Source organism: Lithobates pipiens, unplaced genomic scaffold (genome assembly GCF_037356315.1).
Source record: "Lithobates pipiens isolate NorthernLeopardFrog02 unplaced genomic scaffold, aLitPip1_a1.2 Scaffold_22, whole genome shotgun sequence".
NCBI classification, from domain to species: Eukaryota; Metazoa; Chordata; class Amphibia; order Anura; family Ranidae; genus Lithobates; species Lithobates pipiens.
The window spans coordinates 143498760-143513663 of NW_027507784.1; the positions used below are offsets into that span (position 1 = coordinate 143498760).

Below are 14904 nucleotides of genomic sequence, written 5' to 3' on the forward strand. Positions count from 1 at the left end.
CTGAACCTTTTATCTCCACCCTCCCCCCTTTTTTTCTCCCTTTTCCTTTTTTCTTACTCATTTTTCCCTGATCCCCATCTATGGTATAATTTAGGTTTAAAAAAAAATGCTCTTTTGGCTTAAGCCTGCAAGGGTCAGACCGCTGTGTATGCACTTGTATTGTGTGGTCTCAAATTATATGTTCTAGGGGTTTTGTTTTCCATGTAATCAGATTTCTAATGGTTTCAGAGATGTACAAGATGACACCGTTCCGAATGTGTATTGACGTTTTTCATTGCTCTCACTGTTAATTTACCTTATGACTGTTATTGATCCGCCATGTTTGGCAAACTACTTTCTCTGCTTTGCTGAAGAGAAAAGAGAAAAATTATAAATATAAATAGTTCAAATTTAATTTGTTAGACAAGTCCATCTAAATTTGCTTGTGCATCTAACATTACCCAATCCACAAGTTGATAATGTTACTATCCAAAGATTTCTTCCATTGATCTTCCAAAGAGTAGAACATTCCTAGAACGTGAACTGTGTAACTGACTTGATCATCAGGTGAAAAATAAAAAATAAATCTTAAAAGGTAACGCAGCCACCACACTTGGATTGGTAAGCTGTAATATATTGAAGATATTATACACTTTCATAGGTTTTGTTTTTTTCTACTAGGTATTAGTATAGTTATAGTTGCTGTGTTGCTTTTTTGCCTTACCTTGTAATGGCTTGCTCACATATTGTGGCTACAGTTTGTAGTGTTATGACTGATGGAGTCCCCTATGTCCATTAATTCATTCACCTGGTTTGTCCCAATTCACTAAAGTGACAGGCAACTTCTTGACCAGGTCATGCTGCGTCCATTCCATGACTCACCATTTTCTCTGTTGCATCGGAAATGTGGGAGTGCTAATGTGATGAAAAAACATTTATTCCCTTCATTGCTCTCCCTGTCTGTGTTTGTCAGATCGAATTATTACATGAGTGCTAGCCTGAGAAACCCAGGGATTGTGGGATATATAGTTTAAAAAGAGGACATGTCAGTTCTTAGCCCTTGTACACACGGTCGGAGATTCTGACAACCAAATCCGTCGGACAAAATCCGACGGATCTTGTCCAAAACTGTTGCATACACACGGTTGGACAAAGTTGTCGGAAAATCCGATCTTTCAGAACGTGATGACGTAATTTCGTTACGATGGGACTACGTTCAGGCTAGTAGCCAATAGCTTTGATGTAGGAATTTGATCTGAGCATGCGTGGCACTTTGTCCGATTGAAATACTCTACACATGATCGGAGTATGTCCGATGGGAGCAGTTTGTCGGAAAATATTTCCAGCAAGTTGGAAAATTTGGTCCGGCGAATATTCCGACAGAAACAGTCCGATGCATACCACACACAGTCGGAATATCCGACAAACTGCTCCGATCAGACACATTCCGACGGAATCTCCGACCGTGTGTACAAGGGCTTAGACTACAGACAGAGAACATGCATTAACCTGTGCAGTGCCATGCAACAACATGTTTGAACAGAAACTGAAACTTCTGACACCAGATTGTGAAGATTTACAGGCCAATTAATCACACAATGAAACTACATGATAAATGGATATCTTATGCAGGTGAAATACACCCAAGCAGGTAATAAAGTTTATAATACCTTTACATTTTTTCTTTTGGGCTTAGATATGCTTTAATGCGACTTAACTCTTTCCCAAAACGGTTACATTCATTTCATGCCATGAATAACAACTGTCACAGGGGTTGATTTTCTAAAACTGGAGATTGCGAAATCTGGTGCAGTTCTGCATAGAAACCAAACAAACAGCTTCCAGTTTTTTTTTTTGTGAAAGCTTAATTGAACAAGCTGAAGTTAGAAGTTGATTTGCTACCTGCCACAGCTGCACCAGATTGTTCACTCTCCAGTTTTACTAAATCTCCCCCTCAGTTGCTTGTGCTCTCAACTGAACTGTCAAGCCATCAAATGACGTACCATAACTAATCACATGTGCAGCACCATAACAAATACTAACAAAACAGTGACTAAGATGACAGCTTAATTTCCTGAAAAGGATTGGAAGTTTTAGTCTCACTTTAAGTATGACCACAGGTTTATGGTAAAATAGGGGTGAACAAAGCTGAGGTTTTTCACTTCCCTACTCTTTAGTTAAAAAAGAAAAACGTAGATTTCTATTGAATTTTGACATTTTGGGTAGATGCTTTGAAGTGAATAGTGAAGCCAAAATTAGGATAGTTTCTTAGGCTGCAATAACTTTTAAATGACTGTATGACCCTCCATTAGCTTATAATCTGACACAAAAGACACAGAATATACTTCTCCAGAGAGTGCTACCACTCCACACAGATGACTCAGAAGCTGGCGTTCCAGTGTGGTTAGAACCAGGAAGCAGATAAACTGGATATGACGCCACCACTGGTAGACATGCTCCAACGTGTTTCGCCTGATTGTATGGCATCAACAAATGTGAGTTTTATACTTTTCTCATATTCAACAAATAAATGTATATTGGTTTTCACGTGATGAGTTCCCTCCTTTATTTTTTATGGATACATGATGACCTGGTCTGGAAAGAGCATTTGGGGCAATTATTTGTAGAAACCATTGACCTGATGTTCTGGTAACCTGGGCCGAAGAGCAAGGTTAGCAAATAATCAGAGTTTTATGATATTGAGCGCATTCTATCTTAACATTCTGGCGAATTTAGACTGTCCTAAGGGATTTTGTCAGAGGGGGCCACTCATGTGCGGTGCAGGGGTGCCGCCCCCCGAATCTCCATGCGCCCATCCCCTAATCTCCATGCAGGGCACAGACGAATGGATTTTTATAGTGTTACATGAGTAGAGCCTGAGGCTTTTTTGACTTCAAAATGGGTGAACCACCCACTTGCGGTACAATAGCAAACTAATATTCACTATTGTCTTCCTGCTTCTCCTCCCGGCCAATCAGAAAGCGGATCTTAGGACCCGATTGGCCAGGAGGAAAAGCGACCAGATTGGCTGGTAGAAGAAGCAGTGGGGAAGCTTCTGAAGCCACCCGGGAAGCCACCGAGGAGAAGTAGTTGGGAAGCCACCTGCGACCTGGATGGGGTAAGTAGTATGGGACGATCGACCGATCAGCCACCAAAAAGCTTAGGCAACAGCATTTATGGTTTTAAAGAACACTTATAATATAATTTATTTTTGAGTGTGGCATACCGGAAACTTCTCTGGGTGTGTGGATTATTTACTATTTTTGCAGTGTAGTTTACATTTTGTACATAAGCACTACAAGGGAATAAGACGTTATGATCATCTAACAATTGCTGCCTATGATTAACATTTTATATTGTGTTTCACACAATTTAAGGTAGCTGCTGTATTGCGCTTAAAATCTTTGGCACAAGTGCTTTTTCACTTTTTACTATCAACCTTTTAAATGTTGCAAAAGTTGAGAAGCCATAAAAACAAACATATTAATGAGTGTTCATGTAAATGTAAACAGCCTGTACTGACACACCATGCTTAAAAAGTTTTATGGAACTTTTTTTAGTACTGCAGAATTGTGTTAGCCCTCTGAATGACTCAAGGTATAACGCTCTGGCTCTGAATTATTGTGTAATTTTATATAACAGCTTTTGCCATGACACTTCACATGCATGTGTAAATTAAAAGAGCTTATGTTTTTCTGAAATATGTTCAGAACAATAACAGAGAAAAATATATTTATTATGCCTTTCTTCTTTCAATGTCACCTGTCCCTGCTTGACTTCCATTCAGCCATTGCCATTGATGAAAATAAATCCCCAAATTAACTGGTTGAGCAATAATTATTATTTTCAACATACAATTTATTTCCTGTGTCTTTATCTGTATATGCCATATTTACAATTTGTATTTGCAGCATCTAGTCAGCAGAGGGAAAAGAATATGTGTTTCTGGTAAGAAACAAAAACAGAATGGAAAAACCCATCCAATTAGCAAATAGGTATCTGAGTAGTGGTGGAAATAAATGTTTTAATGTCATCTTGGCTTCCAGTTGTATAATATATTTGAGAACACTTAGGCATTAATATTGCACCATTTTTTTCTTTGCCCGTGTCACGCCTGGTTCTTGAGTGATGCACATAATACAGGGATTATTTTTTATAAAATACAAGTTAAGAATGGTAGTCTCTTTTTCATTAGGTTTTGTTGGTTGCAATTGTTGTATTTGTAAAATATTGTTACTATACCGGCAACAGTAAAATCAGTGTGTGTATATACAGTAAAGCATGCTTGTTATACTCACTTTGGAACCTAAGGGGTTAATCCTCTGCATTGTGTAAAAAGGCTGCTTGATCTTGTATGCACAGATCCTCCCCTCCCTGCACTGTCCCCCTGGACAACTCTAGATAAGACAGAGCCTTTGGAGGCAGGCTGCACATGCTCAATTTGGTGTGTATTGCTAAAGAGGTTTTTTTTTTTCTTGGGAGACTGCATGTGATCAGCACATAGCCAATCAGCACTGTTCAGACATGTCTGCACAGAGGGTCATAAGCCCTGCAGCCTCACTGGACAGAGCAATGCAGTATGAAAACTCTTCCTACAAGCTTCACCAGGAAGTGATAGAAATCACAAGACTGCTATATACTGTTGATGAGAAATGGTATTTAGCAGTTTATTTTTACTAAAATAATTGCATTTCCAGTTTTTGTGTACTGTGGGAGATCAGATATAGTGAATGCAGGTTCTGTGTTTAAGGACGCATTGGTGTTTTTTGTTCCAAGTCTCCTTGAAAAGGCAGAAGAGGAGCCTTTACGTAGTCTGAGTGCGGACTACAGATGCCAACAGGCTGAATCACCCCTTCATTTTTGTAAAGGTTGGGGATGCAAGATCTCTGCATTTGAGCTTCTGGTTCTGCCAACTTGCATTAGCTATTAGCAGTGTTTCTGGGCTTGCTCTTTTGGATCTTTCATTTGTTTCACACTACAAAACATTACAGCAGATGAGGTCTAGCTGGGAACACTAATGAAGGGTATCTTATGGCAGTAGTTCCAAAGAAATACCAGAAGTTCATGAGAAAATCAGAATGCAAGCATCCACCGAAGTGATTCATAGTTGCATAGTTACATTGAAAATGACACATCTATCGAATTCAACCAAAAGATAAAAATGTATGAAGACAAACCTGCATCCTCAGGACTCTAAAACCTGTATTTGATCCAGAGGAAGGAAAAAGATCCTTATAATGCTTGTTTTCTCATCCCCCAAAGGCAATTGGATCAATAATATAAAGAATTGTCTAGAACCAGCTCTTGATGATGTGTATTCCGCATTTTTTATAGCACTTACTGTAAAAAGGCCTTTCCATAGGAAGGTAAATATCTTATCATCTAGGAGTAAAGAGTGTCCCCTTGGCATTTTCAATGAACATTGAAGTTTACCATATGGACCATTTATGTGCAGTATTTAAACAAGATGATATTCCCCATTAAATGCCTTTTCTCAGGGAAGAATACATTTGGTTCATTTAATCTTTCCTGTAGCTTTGGTCTCCCATGCCCCAATTAACACAACTAATGTTTGAAAGCACCCATGCCCTCTTAGTCATGTTTTGTATTCAGGAACATAGTGAGATCTATTGAAAAATGTTATCTGTGATACATGCACAGTGTTAGTTTTATGCACAGCCAACCACAGCTGACAGACAAATGTTGCTGACCACATGCAGAGTTCAGTTTGTAGTGATGGTGCCACTGGCTGCTGCTTAGGAATGTTTTTCTAGTTTGTTTAGAAGTGAAAAATAACCACAATTTTATGTTACAAATACAAGTTTAAAATAGTTTTGACATTACAGTAATTTATGCTGTAACTGTACATAAAATGTTCTAAGTCTATTGATGACACACTGTTGCTCAAACAATAAATTAGCTGCAAGAATGTACTAAGAAAATATTTGCTATCTTGTTAAGTTTCAGAATTGTTCAGTAATATAAATTTAAGATGTAGTTATCTTGTGTAAAGAGAAGCATCACACAGAAGCCAGTCAATTTTCAGGAGCTAGATAGTTGAAAGGTGATTACTGCTTAACTATTACAGCTTACTACGCTTTGTATAGTCCGTGCTCTTTACCCTTCCCTAAATTTTTTGCTTGTATATACAGTAGTGTTGCAACAACACTGATACCGGTATCAGTAGCAGTGCTGATATTATGCATTTGCACAAGTACTTGTCTTCGTGCAAATGCTCTCCGATACTAAAACCGATGGATATCCAGACCGGACACCAAAAAATAGATGGCTCTAATTGATATTCGCGACTACTTGAAAAAAAGTATCTAAAGTAGACATCTTACCTATGTTGTGGTTGGATCATGCAGTGATATTTCTAAAGATCAAACGAAACACCTCTAAGGTAAACAATGCCACTGGCAGCTCAATGATTTTCTTCTGAAAGACGATGCAACTAGGACGAAGCTAGAAACTGCTCTAAAACGGTACTTTGTCGAGAATAGTGCCCCAGAGATTTCCACAGGAATTCTCTGGGAGGCACACAAGACAGTAATACATGGACAATGTATACAATGAATACAAAGCAAGTGAGACACCAGACAGTACAGAGACTTCAGGACTTAGAATCTAGACTTACATCTTCATCCTCTATTCGTCTTCTAAGAGAAATTATTCGCCTATGGGCGGTGCTTAAGAGCATAGAAATAGGTAGGGTTCAAAAAAATTGCGCCAGCTTTTTTATGATAAGGGCAACAAAGCCCATACCCTCCTGACCCGTAAACTCTGAGAGCAAACTCATGCGTCGGCACCTCAGGCCCTGCGGGATCCTACTGGAGCCCTTCATTACCACCCTGGCCGTATAGCCCAATTACTCCGTGACTATTTCTCTGATCTTTACAATAACCCATCCATACTGAACATGCCAACACAAGAAAATTTCACAGACCGTGTTCGAGTTTACCTGACGAAAAGTGGAGTGACCATCCTGCCAGCGGAGGCTTCGCAGTCTCTCAACACTCCAATAACTGAAGAGGAGATTTCTGAGACTCTGAAACTCCTGCTAAACTGCAAGGCCCCAGGCCCAAAAGGTCTTCCTTATGAATATTACAAGACCTTTCTTCCATATACGACTCGCTTGTGTAATGGATTTTTGAACAGGGACACCATTCCATTAAGTATTTGGGAGTACATCTTACTCCCCGATACAAATCTTTATATGATGCAAACTTTAGACCCCTATTTGCGAAAATTCTGTCTCTCTTGTCTAAATGGAGACTAGATTGGATTATCCAATATCTTGGTTTGGTTGCATTGCCTTGGCCAAAATCACCATACTACATAAATTACTGTATTGTGTAGACATGTCACTGGAGAAGTGGTTGAGGGGGTGTACATCTCACCTAGGTTGCTACACAGTGTGAGATGGTAAATCCAGGATGGATCAGTTTCTCAGCAGCGATATGCTGCTGAGTTGTTATTTAATTTTGCCGGGCCTGGGTTTATATGGAATGGCAGGTAGGTTTGGTAGAGGGACCTGTCATTCCACATCCCCCGATCCAGTTCTGGGTTTGGGATCAGGTGAGCTTTGATCCTAATTAGCCTGGGAAGCTAAAGGCACTGCAGGGTCTGCAGGTGGCTGCTCTCAGCCAGGGAATGAACAATCTGTGTGTTGAAGGAAGCTGCAAGCACAGCCACTGCTGGAGCTAAAACTCACCCTGCGATATCCAGGCGAAAGACGCTGTGTTTGTAAGTGTCAGATAGGTGAGCAGAACCTGTTAGTAAGCGCCCAGCCGGGCTAGGACTTTTATTTTTGTTGTACTTAGAAAGCACGGTGTTGCTGTATATTTTGTTTGCTGGACTGTTTGTACCACGAATAAACGCCAAGATCTGCTTTATAAATTCCAAGTCTGCTGTGAACTGTGTCCAAACACACCCTACCCCGGGAAGATCCCTTACAATTGGTGGAGGTAGCGGGCAACGCGGTTGCTAGGGGCAACGGTGTGGACAGACTTGGCTACAGCTGCTGATGTCCTGGGTGAAAGCTGCAACTACACTCCAAAAACAGTCCAGCAACATGGAGGAGATGCTGAAGCAGTTTATGCAAGTGAGTTTGCAACAACAGCAGGCTCAGACAGAGGCCAATAGACGACATGAACAGTCCATGGCTGAACAACAGCAGGCGCAGACAGAGGCCAATAGACGACATGAACAGTCCATGGCTGCACAACAGCAGATGATGGCTGCACAACAGCGGATGCATAAGGAAGAGTTGCAAGCTTTGCGCCAAAGCCAACAACAACTTATCGAGCACCTGATAGTAAATCGAGAGGCGCCTGTGGTTGCTAATCCACCCACAATGGAGGGAGCCGCTCCAGAGATTTTTTTTGGGAGAAGGACTGTGCAGAAAGCGCTGCAAAAGATGACTGCTGAGGACGATGTTGAGGCCTATCTAACAGTATTTGAGCGCGTGGCTGAGCGAGAGAAGTTACCAGCCGCTGAGTGGGCAGAGGTAATTGCGCCCTATTTAACAGGTGAACCTCAAAAGGCCTACTATGACCTCAGTGAGCAAGAGGTTAAGGACTATACTCGGCTAAAAGAGGAGATACTTGCCCGACTAGGAGTTACTACTGCAGTCCGTGCCCGGAGGGTACGCAACTGGAGCTACAGTCTGGACAAATCAGCGAGGTCCCAGATGTATGACCTAATCCATTTGGCAAGAAAGTGGTTGGAGCCAGACACTTCTACTCCTGCACAAATCCTAGAGAAGGTCGTGATGGATCGCTACCTCCGAGCGCTTCCTACTGACCTGCAACGCTGGGTGGGACAAGGTGATCCTAGGAACGCAAACGAACTTGTCAACCTTGTGGAGAGGTTCCAGGCGACTGAGGACTACCTCCGTGATGTTCCTGCAGCATCTTCACCTCCCCGGAGCGCCAGATCTGTGCCGTCAGCTGGTAAGAGACTTCCATCTATTGGGGGAGTGTGGAGGGGTGCTGATGGGGGGAAAAGGGCTCAAGTGGTGTCTCAGGGACAAAAGACTGGTGATGGTCCCGGGTGGCTAAGGGGCTCTGAAAAGGACTCCTTGCCAAAGAGACCAGGCCCTATCCAGTGTTGGAGATGCCATGAGGCGGGACACGTGTCTGCCCATTGCCCTCTTACCTCTGAACCCATGGAATGTGACGCTAGCCGGCGTCAGTCGCTATTTGCGGAACCATCTTGTGCTGCAGTTCCTGGACTAGAGACTGAACCGCAAATCTGCAACATCACAATCAATGACTTTCCTGTTAAAGCGTTAATGGACTCAGGAAGCCTTGTAACCTTGGTGCATGCTAGCCTGGTGACTGGGGACTTAGAGTCTAAAAAGCATATGAGTGTTGTGTGCATACATGGTGATACAAAAGTGTACCCTATAGTGCTGGCTAAAGTCGGGACTGAACAAGGCACCGTACAATATGAAGTGGGTGTGGTTAAAAACCTCATGCATAATGTAATATTGGGGCGCGATTTTCCATTATTCTGGGCTCTTTGGGAAAAAAGAAAAATCCCCAAAAGGAGTGAGGATACCTCTAAGGGGGTTGCCTTGTCCACTGTGAATGATAAAAATGTGCAGGATGAAAATGATTGTTTTCCTTTGCAGGTCCTGGCTGGGGAGGAGGAGGCTCCTCCCACTGAGCAAAATATACTAGACTTAGAGGTGTCTAGCGATAATTTTGGGACTGCACAATTACAGGACCCCACTCTCAAAAATGCGAGAGAGCAGGTTGCTGTTATGAACGGGGTACCTCAGGAACCAGATGCTGAAAAAAGATTTCCACATTTTTCGGTGACTAATGATCTTTTCTATAGAGTCAATAAGGTTAAAGATGAGATTGTGGAACAGCTTCTGGTACCTAAGCCGTACCGGCGTCAGGTGCTTGACATGGCACATAACCATGTTCTTGGGGGACACTTGGGGACTGACAAAACGCGAGAGAGGGTTCTCCAGAGGTTTTTTTGGCCGGCCATATATGATGACATTAAAAAATACTGTGAGTCGTGCCCCACATGTCAGGTTAGTGCCCCAGTGTCACATTTTCGCAGTCCTTTGGTTTCGCTCCCTATTATAGAGGTGCCTTTTGAGCGTATTGCCATGGATTTAGTGGGTCCCATTGTAAAGTCAGCTAGAGGACAACAGTATATTTTGGTAGTCCTGGATTATGCGACCCGCTATCCTGAGGCTGTACCCTTAAGAAACACTGCATCTAAAACAATTGCACGTGAGTTGTTTTATATGTTCTCTAGGACTGGGATCCCCAAAGAAATCCTAACTGACCAAGGTACGCCATTTATGTCGAAAGTAATGAAGGAATTATGCAAACTATTTAAAATCTCACACATCCGTACCTCTGTGTACCACCCCCAGACGGACGGATTGGTGGAGAGATTTAATAAAACTTTGAAACATATGTTGAAGAAAGTGGTGGCAAAAGATGGTCGTGACTGGGATCATTTATTACCCTACCTCATGTTTGCTATTAGGGAGGTGCCCCAAGCGTCCACAGGGTTCTCACCATTCGAGTTGGTCTATGGTCATCACCCTAGGGGTCTACTGGACATTGCAAAAGAGACATGGGAGAATGAGTCCACCCCATACAAGAGTGTTATTGAGCATGTAGCACAAATGCAGGACCGTATAGCCACTGTAATGCCCCTGGTAAGGGAACACCTCCAGAGGGCTCAAGAGGCCCAAAGTAGAATTTACAACCGGTCCGCAAGAATCAGGACATTCAACCCAGGCGATAGGGTCCTTATACTAGTCCCCACTGTTGAGAGTAAATTCTTGGCGAAGTGGCAAGGTCCTTATGAAATTGTTGAAAAGATCAGTGAGGTGAACTACAAGGTGCACCAACCAGGTAGAAGGAAGCCTTTCCAAGTTTATCACATAAACTTGATCAAGCCCTGGAAAGACAGGGAATCCTTGGTGGCGACAAATACTGTTAATGATTTGTCACAACCAATCCCTCCAGTCAAGGTAGGTGATACTCTATCAGTGTCACAGAAACAGGAGGCTCAGGAATTTTTACAGAAAAACAAAAACAAGTTCTCTGACCTCCCAGGGCGTACACACCTCATCCATCATCACATTGAAACTGAGCCTAGAAGCAGAGTAAACCTTAAGCCCTATAGGATACCGGAGGCACGTAGGGAAGCCGTATCTGCCGAGGTAAAACGTATGCTTGCTCTGGGGGTAATTGAGGTGTCACAGAGTGAATGGTCCAGCCCAATTGTGCTAATCCCAAAGCCCAATGGAACTTGGAGGTTCTGTAACGATTTCAGAAAGTTGAATGAGATCTCCAAGTTCGATGCGTATCCTATGCCCAGGGTAGATGAGTTGATTGAGAAGTTGGGTAACGCCAGGTACATAACCACTCTCGATCTCACAAAGGGCGGAAAGACAGCAATGGTCACGTGGACCCCAGAGGCCGAGAAGGCTTTCCAAAGCCTTAAGTCTGCCTTGTGCCAACCACCTGTGTTAGTTACCCCCGATTTCAGGCGAGAATTTCTGGTCCAGACAGATGCCTCTAACACAGGCTTAGGTGCAGTACTCTCACAAGTAGTGAATGGTGAGGAGCATCCAGTGACGTACTTGAGTAGAAAACTAACCCCGGCCGAGAAAAATTATGCCATTGTGGAGCGAGAATGTTTGGCAGTAAAGTGGGCCCTAGAATCGTTAAAGTATTACTTGCTAGGCAGGAAATTCAAGTTGGTGACAGACCATGCCCCCCTAACATGGATGAAGTTAAACAAGGAGAGAAATGCAAGAGTGACTAGATGGTTTCTCTCCCTACAAAACTTTAATTTCACTGTGGAACACAGGCCAGGGAAATTACAGGCAAATGCTGACGCATTGTCAAGGGTGAGTTGTCTGTGGGGACAAAAGGCTCAGCCCTCCGGTCTGAAAAAGAGGGGGGGGATATGTAGACATGTCACTGGAGAAGTGGTTGAGGGGGTGTACATCTCACCTAGGTTGCTACACAGTGTGAGATGGTAAATCCAGGATGGATCAGTTTCTCAGCAGCGATATGCTGCTGAGTTGTTATTTAATTTTGCCGGGCCTGGGTTTATATGGAATGGCAGGTAGGTTTGGTAGAGGGACCTGTCATTCCACATCCCCCGATCCAGTTCTGGGTTTGGGATCAGGTGAGCTTTGATCCTAATTAGCCTGGGAAGCTAAAGGCACTGCAGGGTCTGCAGGTGGCTGCTCTCAGCCAGGGAATGAACAATCTGTGTGTTGAAGGAAGCTGCAAGCACAGCCACTGCTGGAGCTAAAACTCACCCTGCGATATCCAGGCGAAAGACGCTGTGTTTGTAAGTGTCAGATAGGTGAGCAGAACCTGTTAGTAAGCGCCCAGCCGGGCTAGGACTTTTATTTTTGTTGTACTTAGAAAGCACGGTGTTGCTGTATATTTTGTTTGCTGGACTGTTTGTACCACGAATAAACGCCAAGATCTGCTTTATAAATTCCAAGTCTGCTGTGAACTGTGTCCAAACACACCCTACCCCGGGAAGATCCCTTACAATTGCTTTATGACCATCCCAGTTCCCATCCCATTGGTGCAGCTTAGAAAACTCCAGACAGATCTTTTAAATTTCTCGTGGAACTATAAACAACACTGCATAGCCCGTTCGATACTTTATGCCTCTCAAAATGAGGGGGTTTTGGCTTTCCAAAACCTCCTCCGTTACTAAACCTCCTCCATTACTATTACGCAACCCATTATTACATTTTGAGTTACCCTTCTGGCCTATAACTGCTGGACCTAAATAGACAAACTGTGGCTAGCCCCCATCCACCCGAAGAATTTATTGTGGAACACTTATGCTGATGTCCCTTCCACTTCCCTGTTACATACTATGAACTTGCTGCGTACTATATGGAAACAAATGAATCGTAGCACCTCACTTCAATCTGAGGCCTCCTTGGTCACAGACTTTCTCTACAACCCTAAGCTACCTGATAGTTTAACCTACCAGATGATCTCGCCTTGGTTGCAGTAGAATCTTTTCCACTATGGACACCTAATGAATCCGGTAACTAGGTTTCTACTATGCTTTGACGAACTTAGAACCAAGCACAACCTTCCCTGTACTGCTTTCTTTGAGTATCTTCAACTATGACATTACGCTCTTACTTTTACCCAGAGTCTTCAGTCCTTCATACCCTCCTCATTTGAATGATTAGTCTTATCTGGCCCCTCACAGAAAGGATTGACCTCGGACATATATATAAAATTCTAAATTCTTCTGACAGAGTTTCATTAGGGAAACATAGTTGTATGCGTAAATGGGAGGAACATCTTGTGGAGGAACTGTCTCCTGAACAATGGAGAACTATATGGTCTTGCGCGGCTAAGAGCTCTATGCCCTTGTACACACGGTCGGACATTTCAACGGAAAATGTCCGATCGGACCGTGTTGTCGGATAATCTGACTGTGTGTGGGCTCCATCGGACTGTTTCCATCGGAATATCCGACGGACAAAGTTTTAGAGCTGGGCTATAAAACTTTCTGACAACATGATCCAATCGGACTTTGTCCGATTGTGTGTAGAGAATTATGATCGGACAAAGTGTCACGCATGCTCAGATCAAATTCCTAGACCAAAGCTATTGGCTACTAGCCTGAACGTAGTCCCATCGTAATGAAATAACGTCATCACGTTATGTACGATCTGATTTTCCGACAACTTTGTCTGACCGTGTGTATGCAACACAAGTTTCGGACAAAATCCCTCGGACAAAATCCGACGGATTTTGTTGTCGGAATGTCCCACCATGTGTACAAGGGCTATGTATTATATCTATTTATAAAGAGAACACTTATAAGGTGCTTTTTTGTTGGTACATGACACCATCTCGCCTACATGCCATATACCCAGACCTCTACTGGAGATGTCTTCAAGAATGGGGCACGCTACTCCATATTTATTGGAACTGCCCATCTCTTCAGCCCTATTGGTGCTCGGTACAGAGGCTTCTCCATCGGCTGTTTGAAGTAGATATTCCCTTCTCCCCTAGGCTGTTTCTACTGGGCCTTATTTCTCCTAAACTCCCCAGGCTAGTAAAAAAAATTGGCCACACATATACGCACAGTGGCTAGGTGTTTAGTTGCCCTTCACTGAAAAAAAGCAACATCCCCAACACTTTCAGATCTCTATGCCAGAATTAAAGATGTGGAGCTTATGGAATCTATGTCGGCCTGCCTGGATGATCGGGTGGCTCAACATACGGCGATATGGGAGAGCTGGTATCTTCGGGTAGATCCCCCTTGATTGCTTGAGCTTCCCCCTGCCTTATGCAGTGAATTTGTACAGAGCCCAGGAGTGACAAGTCTAGCTGGTTGGATTTATTTTATTATACACTTTTTCTCCTTATTCGACCACCCCCCCCCCCCTTTTTTTTTCTCTTCTATCCCTGGATATGCAAGCAATGCAATTATGGCATAATTACTATCCTGATAGTATATTTGACTGATGACTGAGGTCTGCTTACTTATAGTTATTACTTGCATTATGTGCTCACCTTTGAAGAGCCATATCTCTTTTGTTAACCGGTTATGCTTCATGTTTGATATTTTCTGGATGCATCTGTGCTACCCATAGAAGTTTGTTGATTTTTATTTTTTTTTATTTTTTTTCCATTTTCACTTTTATGGGTTTTTTTTCTGTATTTGTGTCTTATATTTTTGTATTGAAATGATCGAAACTTAATAAAAATGGTCAATTATAAAAAAAAAGTATCGGTACTTATGCTCGGTCTTAAAAACTGGTATACGTTAAGGTGACACTAAAGATATCCTTATTCTCCAAAACAAAATCCATGCAAGTCCACTACTTAATGGCTTTGTGATCTATTTTTCATGAAATATTTTCTTATTGTTTTTCTG

At 42.6% G+C, this 14904-nt stretch overlaps 1 protein-coding gene across 1 annotated transcript in view; it reads left to right on the forward strand.

Annotated features, from left to right (window-relative positions):
- The window catches only part of LOC143924231 (voltage-gated delayed rectifier potassium channel KCNH8-like), a 712305-nt gene that overhangs the window by 519664 nt on the left and 177737 nt on the right, over window positions 1-14904 (forward strand). The window lies entirely within an intron of this gene.